Here is a 15,538-nt window from a genome sequence, read left to right as displayed (position 1 = left end):
TGGAAACACAGTTGGCTTGCAAACACAGCTTCCACACGTAGTTATGGCCAATCATTAAAGTCATGATGACTGGCCTAACTCTTTCAGATACTACGTGTTTACTAGAACTGGTTTAAAAAAAAAAACCCACAGCTTGCAATATATTAAAGTGTTTGAATTGGTTCTAATTTTTCTGTGAAATAGTGATCTCACTTTTTCTGAAAAAATCACTCCCCCCAAAAATGTAGAATTGTTTTCTATTTGTGTGTGTGTGGGGGGACCCTCTCTATTACCTTTTTAATTTGTTCTCCTTTATAAAAAGAAAAAAAAAAGGAGCTTTTTTCCTCATTGAAACAAAATGCAGTTTTTAAAAGCTTTCACTGGTAAATGAAAAACGTGGTCAAAACAATAATTATTTTTTGTTTGGGTTGAAAAGACATTTTCCACTGAAAGAAGTTCAGGTGGCACATTTTTGACCAGCTTTAACATTTACGACAAGCTCTAACATTTACACAGTTTTTTAAACCACTTTAACTTGGATAAATGATTCCAGACCCTTTATAGGAAAAGTCTGATAACATTTAATTAGCATCAAATGACTAGGATGCTATATAAATGACTCCTAAACAACTAGATCTTTGTTTCCCTGCTAAAGAATTCAAAAAGTGGGTTTAAAAATTCTATAGAAAGTTATCACCATTTATTACATTTTACAGAACTTCCCCATAAAGGCTAAACCATTACATCCATTTTATATGAAACATGCATATTTTTAATGGTCTGTGAAAGATTTGTTTCTTTTTAGTGGATTAAGACTGTTAAGAGTTGCTTGATTGGGAGCCCTGTACTGAAATCTTTTTTTGTTCAATAGAAGAAATGCAACACACGATGTGTTATAGTCAGCATCTATCTTGAGCTGGAGTCAGAAAGGAGAGCAGAGACTGCTGGTAAGATTACTGTTTAATGCCGTTTGTGGTGATTTTGTGATATGGACGCCTTTTAAACTAAACTGACCCTTTTTGCCAAAAACTAGTTCGTTTCACTCAGGCCAGTGAACAGCCACAACTTGGTAACAAAATCAAGTCACCAATTGCTTGGCCCAGACTTGAACTGGTGGCCTACAGGTAAAAGGCTGCGAGTCCCAAACAAGTAAAACACATTTAAAATTCTGCTGCTCAAGGCAAAATGCACTGCTGGGGCAAACTACCAACAATTCACTTCGTTTGGGGCTAACCGCTCCTCCAAGACTCAGCCAACAGAATGTTTCTCCTACCAGCTTGTGGGAATGTTCCTCTTTCTTTCCCTTTTAAGGCAGGAGTTCACAACAGATCATCAGCTTTAATCTTGACATTCCTATCCATTTCATGTCAAGCCTTAGGGTTTAATTATGACTGTGACAGCCAGAGCCGCCGTAGCGGGGGTGTAGAGGTGAAGTGGGAGTGCAAAGTTGAAGTGACTAAAGACATCATGCCTCAATAGGACAAAGGCAGGGAAAATACCTTCCTGGGTTCTGGGTGGAGCATGCTCAGCAGTGCTAGTGGCTATAGCTTTATAAAAGGCGCAGCAGGACCCTCCAGTTGCTAGGAGGGGCATAGGTGGCCATGTGCTCATTCACCCAGTTTGGCCCATTTGAGGGCTGGAGCGCTGTTGCCAGTGCAAGCCAGCTCCTCCTTGTGCTCAGGGAGTGTGAGCAGTAGCTTCCCTCCTGCCTGCTACACAAGAATGTGGGTATGAGGGGAGATTCAACCTACCCTTTTGCCCTTCTAGTGCACTTGTGCGTTTGAAGGCTGACCGGACTTTTGTTTTACGCCTGGCAAAAGACAACGAACAATATCCCCGACACACATGAACCGGTATTTCCCACCCTCCCCACCTCACATTCCCCAAGTGATTTTGCAGAGGAGGACACTGTATCTCTCGATTTTAAAACCTCATTTCAATGCATTGGCAGGGAAAAATGTTTTCAGCTTCCCCCATGCTCCCTTGCCTGCTTTGTGGCTTGATTTAATTTTACCAGGCTAGAGCCAGAACAATTATCTGATTCTTCATGTACGGCATGCTTTCCGTGGTCATTTCTGAAGTTTTACTGGTTCGTAACCTCTGTAATCAGAAGACCCAGTTAAAAAAAAAAAAAAGAAACTAAGTGAACAGGCAGGAATTTGTTCATATTATCCCTTCCTAGCTGTCCAGGCTTTCATCCTCTTCTCTCCCACACATGCCCTTATTGCTCCGCGACTCACCCACCAATGAGGGTCTGTCAGTGGCAGTGAGGGGTCAACATCAAAGCACTTTTACAGCTAGCAGCTTGCAGCTAATGCTGGCATTATGGAGCGAAATAGACCAAGAGAGCCAGAGAGAGAGAGAAGCATAGGGATTGAATGAATGGCTCTCTCATATAAAAAGAGACCAAAGAATAGAACAAAACCTTCTATTCTCCCACTCTTTATAATACTCCTGAGCTGAGTGTGCGTATGTGGTACACAGCTGAGTTTGAACTGCATTAGCACTCTTTCAGTTTACAAACAAGAGGCCTAATTTAGAAGAAAAATCTCCTATCTGATTATTTCTTTGTGCTCACCCATGTGGCAAAAAATGTCTGTACAGAGAAGGGGGGCTACTGAGGTGGCTTATTAACTTCTCAGGCTATATCATGATTGTGAAGGGCAATTGGGAGATCATTATTCATCCATAATTTCCAGACTCAGAAAAACAAAAGTACAAAATACGTGCAGTGAAGTCTGGCGGGATTGCTGTTTGTCCCTACACCAGCATGATGACAATACGCTGAGTACACCCAATACTGGCATCAAGTCTGATGCTAAATCTCCCCGTCCCCCAAATACTAATGAATTATTTTGTCCGATGCCACAGATATCAAGGTTGGATGTCTTTCTAAAAGATGTGCTCTAGCTCAGCCAGAATTTGCGGACTTAATTCAGGAATCACTTGGTGAAAATCTATGGCCTGTGCTATTCGGGAGGTCAGGCTAGATGGTCAGAATGGTACCTCCTGGCCTTAAAAATCGACTAATCTATATTTTGAGCACTGGAAATCAAAGCTACTGTGTCAATGAGAGGTGTTCTGCAGAGATTCTGGAGTTTATGCTGATATGAAAGCCACAGGTTTGCTACTGACTGCATCTGGAGAATCTTGCTCTTTTGTATTAGGTTTAGCTGAATGATAGCTACAGTATCACTGGCTGACTGAGCCTGGCCCTGCTTTGAGGCAGTCAAATTGGGAGCAATGGGCATGAAGGAGTGAGCAGCTGGCAGCTTGGAAGAAATACTGGGAGAAGTTCAGTTTGGTTCTCAAATAGACATCAGAGGGGAAGGTAGAGAATGCAGCAAGAGTGCAACGTGGTCATAAGAACGTAAGTGGCCAATGCCAGATGCCGCAGAGGAAATGAACAGAACAGGGAATCATCAAGTGATCCATCCCCTGTTGCCCATTCCCAACTTCTGGCAAATAGAGGCTAGGGACACCATCCCTGCCCATCCTGGCTAATAGCCATTAATGGACCTATCTTCCAGACCTAAGGATAAGCCTGAGCCTCAAGGCTTTAATCCAGATCCAAATTTCCCCAAGAATCAGGGACAGCTGGACACAAGGATTTGGTTCAGGCCCATGTCTAGGTGAAACCCATACCTACCTCCTGGATAATATCCCATTTTGTAAGGGGCATGTAGTAGATGAAGGGGACTTAACCTGCACGGAAAGGGCCACATTCTGCACTGAATTACACCATATGTAGCCACATTGACTTGAGGGGTGTAAGACGCACACATTTAACTCAGTAAGCTTGGTGATCTTGAGTATCTTGCCATGTTTTTTTCTTTGAAGCCATGAATGGAGACATCATAGCATGGATTGGATAGTTCACAGATGATGGAAACAGAAATAAATTAATCTCCAAGATTAGGGATAGCTCAGTGGTTTGAGCATTGGCCAGCTACACCCAGGGTTGTGAGTTCAATCCTTGAGGGGGCCATTTAGGGATCTGGGGCAGAAATTCAGGGGAATTGGTCCTGCTTTGAGCAGGGGGTTGGACTAGATGACCTCCTGAGGTCGCTTCCAACCCTGATATTCTATGAACCTGAAGAAAATAGCACTGAGCTTGAAAAACTGCTAGTTTAGTTTGGGGGAGTCTGTGTTGACCTAGGCATTTATACTCCACACATTTGTACTGTTTTTAGAGACAAACCTGGGAGTCTGAGACATAATGAACACTAGTACTTGCTTCTTTTGTACAAATAGGACAAGAATCTAATGGAGCTGACCCTCAGTTTACACTGCTAAAAGAGGAACCCACAAGCTCTCAGACCAAAAGAGAAGGGATAAATAAAATTGCCACATAACCCCAAGATGTCTTCACGCCCTGAGTGTTGCTTTAATGGCTTATTTGGTAAGATCTTGACATGACAATATGTTAACATGACAATATGTTTCAGAGTCCTTCATAGTATTATATGTATAAGACTTAAGCCTAAGCTTCAAATCATTATCACACATTATAGTTTCCCTTGTTGATAGGATAAGTCATGTCCTTTGGTACTCATATGCTCTCTTTAGGTGCTTAGAAATCATAATGAACTCAAACCCACAGTCTTTTCTTCTAAGCAACATTTTGAAGCTTTCCTCCTTTGATATCCCTTCTATACCATGGAGAAATAGAGGTGTGGTTGAAATGGAACATCCCACAGGAGGGTTTTAACAGGTAATATCTTACCTCTTTACCTTTCTAATGTCAACATAAGACTAAAATTCCATTTAAGAATTCATAGTATAAGAATGTTAAAATTTTAACAATTTAGCACTCAAAAGGCAACAAACACCAAAGTTAATTTATACATATCCTTAACTCTGCCCCACTGAACATATTTTATTTATTTATTTATTTAAATTTAAATAACTATAAAGAGGCCTATCCAAGATTCTAGGCATTTTAACGTACCATTAACAATATCATTACATTTCAGCAACATTAAAATAATCAATTCAAGAGGAACTTAGCCAGCCAGTCCCCTACCATGATTCCTTTCTGTCCCTTCCTTGATGTGGGGAGTAAACTCTCATCCTTCTTCAAAAACCCTATCAAATGTGACTTTTGCAGTGCAATTGGAAGATTACCAAATCTGGGCTATTTTGAACCAAGGAGAAAGGTGGGCATGGGTGGATGGAATGAGTTCCAGAGTCCTGGAGCCTTCACTGAGAATGTCCTGCCAGCTGCCTTTACTATTACAATAGAGTCTATAATTACTTGATCACATACTATTTTGGGGCATTTTTTCCTACAATTTATTTTCACTCTCCTCCAGTTACATATTAACTCCCTCATAATGTCCAGTAGAGCTACTGACTTGCTTAGGTGTCATTCTGGTGCTGTGCAACAAACTAAAGTGAACACACAGATGTCTTATGTATGCTGACAAATATTTGTAATGACCCTGATCCAAAATCCATCAAAGTCAATGGGAATCTTTCCACTGGTGTTTGGATCTGGCCTTGTTACTCTATGTTGTGCTAATACTTAAACTATGGTAAGAATAGTTTTCTCTGTGTTTTTCATATCAATGGTATCCAGGGACGCTGGAATAAAATGAACACTACATTCTCCTAGAACAGTGGTGGGCAACCTGCAGCCTGTGGGCTGCACGTGGCCCGTCAGGGTAATCCGCTGGCAGGCCGTGAGACAGTTTGTTTACATTGACCGTCCACAGGCACGGCCGCCCGCAGCTCCCAGTGGCCGCGGTTTGCTGTTCCTGGCCAATGGGAGCTGGGGAAGCGGCATGGGGCTGCAGGGACATGCTAGCCACCTCTTCCCACAGCTCCCATTGGCCAGGAACTGTGAAATATGGCCTCTGGGAGCGCCGGGCAGCCATGCCTGCAGACGGTCAATGTAAACAAACTGTCTCACGGCCTGCCAGCGGATTACTCTGACGGGCTGCGTGCTCTAGAAGGTGATTCACATAGGTATTTTATTCTGTGGGGAGAAAAAAACACTGCATGGTATTTTGGACATGGGGTGGAAATGACTGAAAAAAGGAGCTAGAATAGAAACTTTAACTATAGAGGTCACTAGCTACCATTGTTTCTACAAAATATTAAAATTTGGAGTGTCAGCTACATCACTCAGAAATGTGTGCTGGCCCCGAAAGGTTTTCAATGAGAAAATGTAAGCAAGTACTAAGGGCCAGCTTGTGGAGCTATGTCCATTTACACCAGCTAAGGATCTGGCCCTGTATTGGGTTCTACACACTCGGTGCTGTCTAGCGGTTAATATATAAAAATTCTCTAATGAGTTAAAGTATGGCATAAAAAATGAGCCACCATGAAAATCAACATGATAGTAAGGGGAAGTGGATTGCCTGGGGAGAAACCTCAGTCGTTGCCTTTAGGACTTGCTAGGCTAACTCCAAATTCTTATTTATATTATGATACTTGCCACCATTGTTCATTAGTTAGTATGTGTTCATAACTGCAGACTGTTACAGACAGAAAATAAGGACATAAATATTTAACCTTTGAAGAGGGAACTCATTTACTGGAATTCCAACTTTATGAACTAAGGTTATAAATATATCTCAGATGTACTGCAACCAACATAATATAATGAGACCACATGAATGGCTGTCATCGTCTTTAACCTTTGATTGTTTAAAAGCTCAGATCTTCATTTATATTAAGGGTTAGCCGTGATGAACAATGAACTGAGCTGTCCAATCAACAGGCATATGCTATTATGACATATGTCACCGAAAGAAGCCATCCCACCGCCTTCTTCCCAGTCACTGCAACTTAGCTGTAGCCTGTTGAGAGTTCGAAAAGGATGTACATTTTAAAGTTGCCTCGTGGGGCCTCTGTAATGCTAGAAAAATCTTTTCGCTTGCCTGAGAATGGCCGGTTTATATTATAGATGTTTTAAATATTCAAATTCAAAGACTAGAAACAAAGTGCATTTTAAAAAAAGTATGTTGTCCTGGCAAAGGTCTGCTTTTAGGTGCGTATATATAGGACTGGATGTCAGGATCTCCTATATGCTAAATCCCGGTCTTAATGTCTCTTTGTGTGTGACTTTGGATTAGTGTCTTAATTTCTCTGCCACAGTTTACCTTTCTGGGCAAGGAAGAAGGGTGTCTACACTGCTAGGTTTAGCCCCATAGAGTGAGCTCCGTGAGCCTGAGCCTGACCTGGGCTCTGAGACTTGCTGCCACAGAGTTTGTTTTTTGCTGTGTAGCTGTGCCATAAGTGACTTGCTCAAAGTCACACAAGAAGTCTGTGGTCGGGCAGAGAGTACAACCTAGATCTCTGGTCTCCCAATCTTGTGCTTCAGTCATAAGACCAGCCTTCCTAAATGCTAAAGTATTGTTATTCTAATCAGACTTATGAACTCATAAAACCCTCTCTGTTATAAAAAGCTTTGTTACAATGCAGAATAATACAATATGCTCAATTAACAAATTTACTGTCAAGGAAGAAAATACAAACCAATTGATAAATTAAACAGTAATAAGTCACCAGGACCAGATGAGATTCATCCAAGAGTTCTGAAGGAACTCAGACACGAAACTGCAGAACTACTACCTGTGGTATATAACCTATCCTTTATATCAGTTTCTGTACCAGATGACGGGAGGATAGCTAATGTGACACCAATTTTTTAAAAAGGCTCCAGAGGCAATCCTGGCAATTACAGGCCAATAAGCCAAACATCAGTACCAGGCAAACTGGTTGAAATTGTAGCAAAGAACAGAATTATCAGATACAGATGAACACAATTTGTTGGGGAAGAGTCAGCACGGCTTTTGTAAAGGGAAATCATCCCTCACCAATCTATTAGAATTCTTTGAGGGGATCAACATATGGACAAGTGTGATGCAGTGGATATAGTGTTCTTGGATTTTCAGAAAGCCTTTGACAAGGCCCCTTACCAAAGACTCTTAAGCAAAGTAAGTTGTCATGGGATAAGAGGGAAGGTCCTCATATATCAGTAACTGGTAAAAAGACAGGAAACAAAGGGTTGGAATAAATGGTCCGTTTTCAGAATGGAGAGAGGTAAATAGCGGTGTCCCCTAGAGATCTGTGCGGGGATCAGTCCTATTCAACATCTTCATAAATCATCTGGAAAAAGGGGTATACAATGAGGTGGCAAAGTTTACATACTATACATACAAAATGATAGGATCTAAATAGCTGTTACCACTCAAGAAAGAGATCTTGGAGTCACTGTGGATAGTTCCCTGAAACCATCCATTCAATGTGCAGCAGCAGTCAAAAAAATGAACAGAATGTTAGAAACCGTTAGGAAAGGGATAGATAATAAGGTAGAAAATGTCATAATGCCCCTGTATAAATCCATGGTACCCCTACACTTTTAATACTGCTTGCAGTTCTGGTCACTCCATCTCAAAAAAGATATATTAGAAATAGAAAAGATAGAGAGAAGGGAAACAAAAATGATTACAGGTATGGAACAGCTTCCATATGAGGAGAGATTAAAAAGACTTGGACTATTTAGTTTGGAAAAGAGACGACTGAGCGGGGGGATATGATAGATGTCTATACAATAATGAATGAGGATTTGAATGGAGAAGTGAATAAGGAAGTGTTATTTACCCCTTCACATAACACAAGAACTGGGGTCACCCAATGAAATTAATAACGCAGCAGGTTTTAAACCAAACACAATGAAGTACTTCACAAAACCTGTGGAACTCATTGCTAGGAGATGTTGTGAAAGCCAAAATTATAACTGGATTCTAAACAGAATTAGATAAGTTCATGGAGGATAGGCCCATCAGTGGCTATTAGTAAAGATGGTCAGGGATGTAACCCTATGCTCTGGATGGCCCTAGGCCTCGGACTGACAGATGCTGGGACTGGACAACAGGAGATCGATTGCTTGATGATTTCCCTGTTCTGTTCATTTCCTTTGAAGCATCTGGCAATGGCTTCTGTCAGAAGACAGGATACTGGTCTAGCTGGACTGCTGTCTGACCCAGTGTGGCCATTATTATGTTCTTATATATAAGCCAAAAATTAAAAAAAAATTGTTCTTGATTTTTCAACTAAAATACTAAAAATTTCAAGAAAACCAAAACTTTTTCATGAAAACCCATTTTTCTTAAAAAAACAAAACATTCTTCAGCCAGCTCTGCTCATTTTCACAAATAATCTATGCTCAGGATTTGAACTCAAATCTTGAGCGGTAAAAGGCCAATGCACCTAGCCGCACATTCAATGGTATTAGAATAAAATATTGTACATCCAAACACTACAATTTTGCACCATAACAAGAATTGCCAGATCCAAAGTACAGATCAGAACACATAGTATAGGAACACAAATTAATTGAGTGACTTTCAACAGTTCTATGGTAGTGAAAGAAAAAAAGATCACAACAGTACATTCTGTTCAATAAATAATGAAGAGTTTGCCAATACAATATAAACCTTTCTCACCATGTTACTGCAAAGCAGCCTATTCTGCAACATACTTTCAGTGTTACATCACAAAAGTGGTATCAGAAAATGGTTTATTGTAAATTGCAACCCAGATTGCCATATATCCACTACAACTCCAGGAATCTGAACTCTAAAGTAATTTAGAGGTAGGGTTACATCATGAAGAAAGGATATCCTCCCTGGGAGATAAAACAATACACAGTGTCTATGTCTTACAGATGTAGTGAGAGACAAAGCCATTGGAAATGGACATCAAGCTGGGGAAAACTTTTCTGAGACTAGAAAGCTTTTTCCAGGAAAATCAATTAAGAAGGTTTGTTTCTTGAGCACAAATGCTTATCCTGTTTCTCCCCCTGCCTTTATATTGCAATACAGAGTCTGTCTGATTTTAATTAAGTTTGCTCCTATCACTTTGATTGAAATAAACAGCTGATCATGCTATCTCTTTGATCACCAGGCTGTATATTATAGCTTGTACAGGGCATGGTCGTGCTTATAGTGTCAATAACAATAGCTAAATCACAAAATTCTATTTGGAGCCACCTTTCATTTCTGTAGACTTTTCCTATGTCTTTTCCTTCTATTATTGCATACAGAATTTTGGCCTCCACTTTTCTAATTAAATATCAACTTTCTATGACCAGTAATTGAATTATCCCCTAATACATGCCTAACATAGCACAACTGACCAAAATAAATGGTCACCGTTGTATTTATGTACAAATGATTTAACTCCATTGGGTTGGATTAGAGCTAGCTGAAAATTTTCAAAGTTAGAAATTTTGATGTAACTTTCAGTAGAAATTTCAAATTTTCACCCAAAAAGGAGGAAGGAAGAAAAATTAAATGTAAATGTTTATGATTTTTCCTGTCCAATTTTTTACAGAAAGGTAAATAGAGGCACAGAGATGGTAGGTGATTTCCTCAAGATTACACAGCGGGTTAGCAACAGGAATAGTTCTGACCTATAGGGCCAGTCCTAAATTGCTTTTTTAAACTACGTCTCCTATTTTGGAAAACAGATGCTGTGCATCTCAGACATTGCAGTGAATAATTGTCCCTGGGGAAGTAAGCTATAATTAAAGGAAAGTTGAATGAACAAGAGAAGCTCAGGCTAAACATTAAACTGTATGTGTTGTAAGAAAATTCAGCTTTTTGACTGATTCACAGTGCATCTATAAATTACAGCATAATGTAACGTATCATGTCTCAGATACAAGAACAGTACTGAAAAGAATAATTTAGTTTCTTATACATAGTTAATGATGAATTACCATTTACATGTTTCAGCATTCACCAGTACATATGGCCATAATTCAGGAATCATGACAGTACAAAATCTATTACTCTAACAAAAGACTTGTATCAGACAATTATCTTGATGGTTTCTGTCTTGTTCATGGAGTATCAGTGCCTTCAAAGAGCTTTGTAAGTTATCTGCCAGCTCTGGAAGATTTTAGACACCAATGAGCCTCTCCCCTCAATCGTAAAACATGTAAAAGAAAAACTAATGTTATGTTTTAACGTTACTTAAGAATGGTAGCATTCTTTATTTCTTTCTTTTCAGAAAGGCTGCAGTAAACCATCAGTGTATCCAGTTCTTTCAGTTCTATGGCCTAGGTTCTTTTCTATGCTTTCCCCCAAGAGTTGTGGGCTATCTGGTCCATTCCTGAAGGAAGAGAGGGCTATTTTCTCTCGATGAAGAAACCAACCACTTTGGCCTGGAGTATACAACCCATAGTTAAGGCTAAGATATTGTCACAGATATTTTTAGTAAAAAAGTCAGGGACAGGTCCAGGGCAATAAAGAAAAATTCACGGAAGCCCCTGACCTGTCCCTGACTTTTACTAAAAGTATCCATGACAAAATGGGGAGTGTTGGGCAGCTCCAGGGCCAGCTGGGAGCTCTGGGGCCCCCCACCAACCATGGGGGCTTGGAGCTCCAGGTTCTCGCTCTGCTGCTGCTCCGAGATGTGGGCTCCCCTGCCTCCCGCAGCAGCTGGAAGCTGCGTGGGGCCAAGCCAGACTGCAGGGTCCCCCCTGCTGCCCACGGTGGCTCAGAGCCCTGTGCCACCCAAGGTGGCCAGGAGCAGTGGTGTACTCCTGCTGCCCCTGGCAGCAGGGAGCTCCGGGGTACCCCCTGCCACCCATGGCAGCTGGAAGCTGTGGGGGTCCCCCGCCACCAGCGGGGGCTGGAAGTTGCGGGGTATCCTCACTGCCTGTGGCAGCTTGGAACTCGGGGGCCCTCGCCTCCTCTGGCTGAGTCACGGGAGGTGGTGGGACCCTGCATTTCCCAGCTGCTGCAGGCTGAAGCCACGGAGGTCTTTGGAAGATACGGATTCCATGACTTATGCGACCTCCGTGACAAAATCGTAGCTTTACTCAGTGAACAAAGGAAAACCAACCATAACCTCTTTATTCTTTGATCTATATGATTTTGCAGACTGGACTATGAGTATTGTTCACATATGAGTAGGCTTGGAAGGATTAGATTTTTATCCATAAATGTTGATTTCACCGTACACACACAATCAACGAAAAAATATTTCTATCGATGATCATCTATTTTTACAGATAGGTCAAGTGAGAAAAGTCCTGCTTGAGAACTTATTAGTGTTTGATTTACGGATCTTCAGTTTGTATATTTTGACATGTGATGTTGACAATTTGTATTTTAGCAGTAAAAGCTTTTATTTTTTCAATCTCAACATCTACTGTCATTAAATAATTATTGTCCGCCCCACCCATTATCTGACCCTCCATAACTTCCCACAACTGTGAAAATTTAAATGAATAATAAAAATGCTTAAAACCCAGAATTTTGAAGAACCGTGAAAATTTAAATGGACAAAAACTAAAAAAATGCTTTGAAGTAAACACTGATATTATCTGTTGAAATTATAAAAATTGAATTCTGCCAAGCCTACATATGAGTTAATGGAAACCCATATGATAATTTTACCTCCCTGTATTTTGTGCATAGCTGCATATAGAAAGGAAGCTTTTAATTAACTCCTTAAGTATTGCATAAAATACACACTTAGGTATCATAAAACCATAATAACATAAGACAGTCATTTCAATGGAGTACAAGGAAGTAAAGTCATATACCTCAGGACAATGAGAATAGAGCTGTAAAATAGTCTAATCCTGAGTTAACTACTGATGCCCTATGGAAACTACAGCATATCATTTATCTTTCTTGTGGACAATCAATCTACCTGTAGGACTTTGATGAACACAAAACAAATTGCACACAGATTCTACTTCTGAGTTTAGCATATCTGGTTTTCATCATGGTTTGCTATCACCTGCTTCATGTTATGGTTTAACCCATGCCAACAATCCATATCCAGAACCAAGTAATCTCAACAGGAGAAATTGGGCACTATAGTAGGCTACAAGCTCCCGCGGAACAAGACCTGCCTCCTTTCTTAGGTTCTTCAGTTAATTCAGTGAACTGCTGATGGATACCAACATTCCCTCAATTTGAATTACAAGCATCTCAGAATCTTGAGGCCAAATATTGGTCTTCTATTGGATAGATGAAATGTTTTTGAAAATGCTCTGACTCTTCCATTTAGTCAAAAACTTTGTTTCTTGGACCAAGCAAAGAAATCAACTCCATTTATTGACATTGTCACTTTTATTCTCAGCTTCTCATCAAAGAAGTTTCCATTGAGTCTGTCAGATTCCTTGATTAAATCATATGCCTCAGCTTTGAGCCTGTTTTTAGCTCAGTTGACATCTCGCCCTAAATATAAGCTTCTGCTTAGGGCTACCTCTTTCTCATTCAACCTGTCAATCCTAAATTTATCAAAATCCAAGATGGGGATATCCTTTTAACCTATTTATCCACATTAGACAATTCTTGGCTTTTCCCTCAAGGAGATTTCTGGGAAGCTTTCCACTCTTCTGTCACTCTGTTAGGCTATCAAGGTTGTCACATATGTGCAATTCATTTGTAGTTCAGATATTTGATAATGTCCAGGGGGTTATGAAGTTTTATAGTACAGCAGAACTAAGGCTCCCTGTCTGAGTCCAGTCTGAGGGTTGTTTTGAGGTTCATTCATGTCTGAAGACCTTACCTTAAAGATAATGGGCTTGATTTTCTTCTGACTTACATTGTTATAAATCCACTGACTGCAGCAGATTTACTCCTGATTTACACTGGTGTAAGTGAGCGGAGAATCAGGACTAATGTTTTTTTCATATCAGTTAGCCTCTTATATGACATAATAGATCATGGTTTAAATATATTTTGTTAAGATGTAAACCTAATACTGTGGCCATTCCCCTCTGATTCTGTAAATGAAAAGTCAAATCCTTAGACTTCTTTGGTGCACCAGATGTTCACTGATGTGGTTTAGAACTTTTCCTAAGTTCTGTACATGCGTTTATTATGCAACCCTGATCTGGACAATCCCCAAACTTTGGGAAAGTCTGGGTCCAGAGACAAACTCTGCAGCCTTGGCCAATGTTTAAAATTTAGAGGTGAGGGTGAACATACACCTCAGTTCCAAACACCTATGATTAAATGGAAAACAAGGGGTACATTTACCTCCCTCTATTATTTGTATAGCCATATTTACAGTGGGAGAAGAGGGACACATGGCCAAGAAGGAAGGACAGCATGGTGTAGAATCAAAACCCAGGTCGCATCGCTGTAGCTTCCCTTTCATCTATAACAGACTGAACAAAGGCCCTGGATCAGAACACCCCCAATTGTGGGATTAGATCTGAATCAACACAAGCCCAATTCTATCTGCTTTGTAGAGTGATATAGTTAATACTGAGTAAACCTACTGAAATGGTTCATCACCATATGTGAAAGGCCAGTCTCATTTATTGAAATAAGACATGAGGGGATATATTCATCTGTGGAGTAACTCCATTGGTTTAGGAGACTTCATCAGAGTTACTTCAGGGACAAATTAGCCTTTAGGTAGGTGTCTTACTGTAAAAAAATTTTCATCCCTGCTAGAAACTAACTATGGTTCTATCAGTCCTTCATATGGAATGTCACTCCCTGGTATACTTTGGCATATCACACTGTATAAATAGTCCTGAATGAGTCTTAGCTACAAACTTTACCAGGCTATCGGGTTCATCTAGAAATTAAAATATTTTGGATTTAATCACTTCTCTTTTCTCTGATGCATCTCATTATACTTTCCAGGTCTGGTATATTTCTTCTATGAAGTTCACAAGATAAAATCAAGTTAATCAAATGCCAACTCCACCCCAACATGCTATAACAAGAAATGAGAGGGAAGGAAAGAGAAAAAAAGAAATCTACGCTAACATCTTTCTTTGGCTCTCCCAGTGCATCTTGTCTTACCAGCATCTGTCTTCAGACTCAGATACTGTAAAGGGATCTGCCACTGCAGGTCCTTATACCTGTGCAGAATACCAAGGATATAATGGCTCAGAACTACTGGATGGAGTTGCAGGATTGGGGCGTAAGGCTGAGATTTTCAAAGTTGCCTAGGGAGTTTAGACACACAGTTCCCATTGAAATTAGACTGTAAGATTCATGGGGTAGGTGTCATCTCTATTTGTGTGCTGAGCTGCACTGAGTATTTTATATGGTCAATAAAATTTATAAATATTAACTAGCTAATCCTTCCAATTCCTTGAGGTGGTTGTTAAGCATTATTATCCCTATTTTACAGAAAGAAAAACTAAGGCAGAGGGTAGCCACTCACATGGTGAGTAAATGGCAAGATAGGATTAGAACTCAGAGTCTTCAAACTTGTGAGCAAATGTGCTCCTTACTCCTGATCATGCTGTAATAGTACATACAAATGGACATGTGCCACTACATTTCTATGATTTTTTCCTTTAAAGGCTAAGAATAGCTTCCGGAACTTATTAAAAAAATCTCTTCCAGGTTGCCCTCTGTTTCATACATTAGTTTGTTTCATATTAGCTATTGCAACACAATTTATCCTTATTGGATTATAAACCAGGAAAAAACCAGGGGAGGCCTGATTCTCAGTTTCATGAAGGCTGCTTTACACCACTATGATGACATGAATTGGCTTTAAAGTGAATGTAAATTACACCCATTTTAGGGCCCTTTGCACCACCAGATAG

General features: G+C 40.2%; 1 long non-coding RNA gene across 1 annotated transcript; it reads left to right on the top strand.

The window, feature by feature from the left end:
• The first annotated feature begins 847 nt into the window (after nt 1-847).
• LOC140917962 (uncharacterized) lies at nt 848-9,703 on the top strand. Its single transcript, XR_012161051.1, has 3 exons — nt 848-926; nt 4,234-4,381; nt 9,659-9,703. It is a non-coding gene; the product is annotated as an uncharacterized lncRNA (long non-coding RNA).
• The last annotated feature ends 5,835 nt before the right edge of the window (nt 9,704-15,538 follow it).

Source organism: Lepidochelys kempii, chromosome 10 (genome assembly GCF_965140265.1).
Source record: "Lepidochelys kempii isolate rLepKem1 chromosome 10, rLepKem1.hap2, whole genome shotgun sequence".
NCBI classification, from domain to species: domain Eukaryota; kingdom Metazoa; phylum Chordata; order Testudines; family Cheloniidae; genus Lepidochelys; species Lepidochelys kempii.
The sequence above is the reverse complement of the archived record's forward strand: the minus strand, read 5'-3'. Positions and strand labels throughout refer to the sequence as shown.